Consider the following 4,997-nt stretch of genomic DNA (forward strand, 5'->3'; position numbering starts at 1 on the left):
TAGTATCTCTGTTTCATAAAAGGCAACACTATGATGGTCCAGTCTGTATGTCTTCACAGCTGGCAGGTGCTCCTGGACCACGCTATTTTCCAACCAAATGAGGCAGGGAAGAAGACCTGTATAGATTGACTCATAGCTCCACCTCCCACTGGTTTCAAAAGCACAAATTATGCACTTGTTCTGTGCCACATGAAGATTTTTTTTTTTTTTTAAATACCATAGTGATTTAGGGGAAAGGAGGAGATGGTCAAACATCTTATCGTAGGCTAATCCCAAAATAAAATAGTTATCCACCACCATAAGATTTGAATAACCACAGAGGGATATCCTGGGGCAGTTGTGACCCTCACAAACTAGAGAAGACCTAACAGAACATTGCAACTACTGATATCTACTGTTACTTTCTCTAGTCCTAAAATCCATACCCATGCTTTGACAGCACCAAGTGGAGTGACTTGAACATCCGAACAGCCGCACTCCAGCTCCCACCAGCTCCTCCAGCCAGATGCATAGCTGCAAGGGGTTTTGCCAAGTTCACTACAAGTTACAGCCACAACGTGGAGGCTGGCTGTCATGGGCAGTGGCAAATAGTTAAAGAAAACAGCTTGCAGCTATTCTTCTCTCTTATTTCTGTTACATAAGGGATGTTACGGGGTAAGCAGAGCCAGCAGGAGCTTCTGTTACCAAAATGGTTTTTAGCAAAAGTGCTGCTTTCAATTAAATTATGTTAGAAACCCATATAAGTTTTAACACAAATAACTACATATGATTTTTTTCCAAAATACTTAAACATAGATATTAAAATTGTTGAGTTTGATTTCTTTTTCAATTTAGAATAATTTCACATTATTTTTCTGTAATAGTACTCAATACATAATACCAAAATACCTAGTACCATTACTGAAATATGACAGAAGCCAGCTATTGCATTAAACATTTTAAAACCAACTGTTATACAAGAGTAAGAAATTGCACTTGAAATATTTTTTTTTAAAAACAGTTTATTTTTACTTTTTAGAATCCCCAAGTGTTTAAGTCAGACAGAAACCCCCTTTTTGATGCAGCAGGACTTCTTACGAAAAAAATAAATCTGCCTTCCAACCATTTCTAATGAAAGTATCTGACTATTCAAACTGTTCTGTAGAGGAGAGCTGCCTTAGGTAAAGTTTAAAATTATCATTATAATTAGTCTGGTCTTTCATAGACTCAGACATTGAATAGATAAAAGTTCCTGCTTTAGGTTGTACTATCATTCATGCAAAAAAGTGTGATCAGTTCCCAGCTACAGGTTTTTTTATTCAGTTGTTTTTTTTATTTTGTGGAGCAGTCTTATTACAATAGAGATCTATTTCTCTTTGATTATATGATAATGCTTTTGAAGTAATGCTCCCCGATTTGAAACAAGAGATTCAGCTCATGCTGTTACAAGAGGCTGAACACAACAGCCATCACATCACTTAGCTCAGGCTCTGAAGTCATTTTATGGCTCAGTTTGATGACAGTGGATTCTCTTCAAGAGTAAGTTACCCATCCAGTTAGAGAATATGCCATGCTCCCCATTCAACTCCCACCCTTTCCACATTCTCCACATTTGGGCCTTTTGTGGATTTCTTAAATTAAATTAAGCAATATTATCTGCTCAGGCAGCGATGCTGCTATATTATACATGCTTCATCTGCACGTCATGAGAAAGAAGAAATCCAGTGAAACAGCTCTCCCATGCAAAAGCAGACGTAGTCCAGCAATAGTAGGAAGTTACTTTATAACATGATATTGTGCATCATGAACAGTGGTGCAGGTGAGTCAGAAATCAGAAAGCCACAGGCCAGAAAGACAAGATAGGATTTCAGAAATACCATTATAAGAACAGAAGCCTTCAGCAGTACTAGTTGCATGGCAATATGAGGTCTGGAGTCACACAGGCACTTAAACTGGGCCACGTAACTTGCAGCACAGGTGCCTGGGGTGTCAGAGGAGCAGACTGCTTGCAGCAGCACCAGCACAGGCTTGCAGCCTCTTGAGAGGCAGTTAGTTGCAAGAGCTGGAGACTCCCATTTGCCACAAAGATCCCAGATCAATTTTGACACAGACTCAGAATCACTTTCCTCTCACAGAAATTTCAGACTGATAATCAGTGACATCTCCAAATTCTTGCAGAGTTTCTACAGCTATTTAACATTTAATATAAGGCAAAGGGGGAAAAGCCCTCACGGTCTCACTCACAAGCCTTGCAAGACCACTAACTTCTGATAGAAAGGCGCTGGGATAAAGAGCCAAGGAGACCTCTTGATCTGAGCTCTGATACACCAATGCAGCCACAGGGTCCACTTTTATTTCTAAAAATACTAACAATTTTGTTCTTCATAACTGCCTAAACAAAAGCTGTCAGGCACCATCTCTAAATATCAGGCTTCATTTACATGACCCAAATAAAACATCCCAAACTGAATCACTCATAATCCCTTTTTGACCTAGATTCTGACACAATCTGAAGCAACAGTGATTGAAATCCATAAGAAATTAAGTCTCCATGCAATTTTCAGAGCATCTGTTTGAAGCATTTAGGTAAGATGAAAAACAAAAGACATTAAGCTGCATTTTCTGCTTTGATAATACAGAGAAGACCACAGGAAACATCTTTCTTGTGGGACAATAACAAATTACCTGTTTGACTTAACATTGTCTGTTGCACATAAGTTGCACAATTGTGTTCATATCCTCTTAGAATTAAAGTTTTGTTCTAACACAATTCAGCATGACCAGAAAAAAATATTCACACTCACATTACCAATTTAGTCCTTATTTACAAATTAGTTGCATCAATTTTCTCAGGTTATTTCATAAGTACTTCAAGATAATCTGAAGTCAGTTGACATAAGTTACAATGACAACAAATGCACAAGCTGCTTTGTGTTATTGCTGAGGAGACAGCTCCCAAGGACTGAATTACTCAAGAGCACGAGGGAATGCTGTCACAGCACCCAGGATCTACCTGCATCTTCAGCTCAGACCAGAAGATACCACCTATTTATCACTAACTCATAGGAGACAGGGTGGTCCCACACTAGAGGCTCTAAAGTGGGTACACCACTAGTCAGGCGTGCAATCGTGTGTGTGAACTAACAGCCACCGGGCAATGGAATTTATCATGCTCCTAAAGCAAAAGAAGACAAGACCTCAATACATCTTCTGTGCTTGTTATTTATTGACACTCACTTTTATTACTACTTTGGTTACAGCTGTGGGCTTTTCCTACAAAGACATGGGAGGGCAGAGGTAAGTATTGAGTATGAGTTTGTAATTGCAGCTGAGTCACCATCACTAGTTAATGAAAAGAAACTGGCTAAAATATTCTCTGGTAGTGCCTAAAGGCTGAACTGCTCTTTGGAAGTGCCCAACTCTCTCCAGTGACTATGATTATCATCCTACACCACTCTGACACTTTAGTTATTTACCTACAGCGAGAAGCTTGCTTCCCTCCCCCATTTTTATTTCGGAAAGCATTTGTACACAGTACAGCAAAGGAAGACAGCTAGTAGGTGTGCAGCAGCAGCGTCTAATGAAGTATTTAAAAAAAAAAAACAAACCACTAACAATGGCCTAACTATTCATATACTTTATCTGGACAGTTATTTATGCATGGCCAGCAGTGTGCCCAGGTGGCCAAGAAGGCCAATAGCATCCTGGCTTGTATCAGAAATAGTGCGGCCAGCAGGACTAGGGAAGTGATCATCCCCCTGTATTCAGCACTGGTGAAGCCACACCTTGAATACTGTGCTCAGTTTTGGGCCCCTCACTACAGGACAGACATTGAGGTGCTGGAGCATGTTCAAAGAGCAACGAAGCTGGTGAAGGGTCTGGAGCACAGGCCTTATGAGGAGCGGCTGAGGGAACTGGGGTTGTTTAGCCTGGAGAAGAGGAGGCTGAGGGGAGACCTTATCGCTCTCTACAACTACCTGAAAGGAGGTTGTAGTGAGGTGGGTGTCGGTCTCTTCTCCCAAGTGACAAGGGATAGGACAAGAGGAAATGGCCTCAAGTTGCGTCAAGGGAGGTTTAGATTGGATATCAGGAAAAACTTTGTCACCGAAAGGGTTGTTAAGCATTGGAACAGGCTGCCCAGGGAAGTGGTTGAGTCACCATCCCTGGAGGTATTTGAAAGATTTAGGGACATGGTTTAGTGGTGGACTTGGTAGTGTTAGGTTTACAGTTGGAACAAGTCCAGCTGCCAGTTGGCAAAGCAGACAGTCACTAGCACAGCAGTCAGAGAGCTGGTCTGTACCTATCTTCATTGTGCAAAGGAATCAAGATATTTCAGCCCTCCAGATATGAGTCATGAATGGCTGTCTCCATCACTGTCCCTCTACCCCATCCTAGAATAATTCCTTAGAGTAAAAGAGAGGCTTTGATTTATTAGAGCAATTTAAATTTTACCACAGTGGAATGGGTGCCATAAAAGGAGGACTTAAGGAAAAAATTCAGATATTCAGATAAACTCAGGTAGTCCTGCAATTCTCCCTTGGAAAAAAAGCAAAAGCCATGGAGAATTTCCAAAATGCCCCAGAGTTTTTCCCATGATTCCACTAAGCAATAATTAGTGTTTAGTATATTCATAAATTCCTATGGGATCATAACAGATGACATTTTGCCTTTTCTATGTAATTTATACAGTGGTACATTAGACTAATAAACTCATCCAATTTCAAAAGTGCCTGTTTTCTTCATTTGTTAAACAATTATCACACTTCAGCCCAGCTCAACCAGAATTTGCTTAATGAAGTCACAGTGTGACATCTCATTAATTTTTTTTTTTTTTAAGAATTCTTGGGAGATGCAAACTTCCACTCTTTGATTCCCATATACTTTAACTTTACAGAACTGAAGGAGAATATGAACAGTGTTTGTCATAGGAGGAGCATCTGGATTAGGGGCTCTGGACAAGTAGATGCGTTAGACCTCCAAACAGAAAGCAGCATCTCTGGGATGGTGTTGAGAGCAAA

Source organism: Pelecanus crispus, chromosome 6, assembly GCF_030463565.1.
Source record: "Pelecanus crispus isolate bPelCri1 chromosome 6, bPelCri1.pri, whole genome shotgun sequence".
Taxonomy (NCBI): Eukaryota; Metazoa; Chordata; class Aves; order Pelecaniformes; family Pelecanidae; genus Pelecanus; species Pelecanus crispus.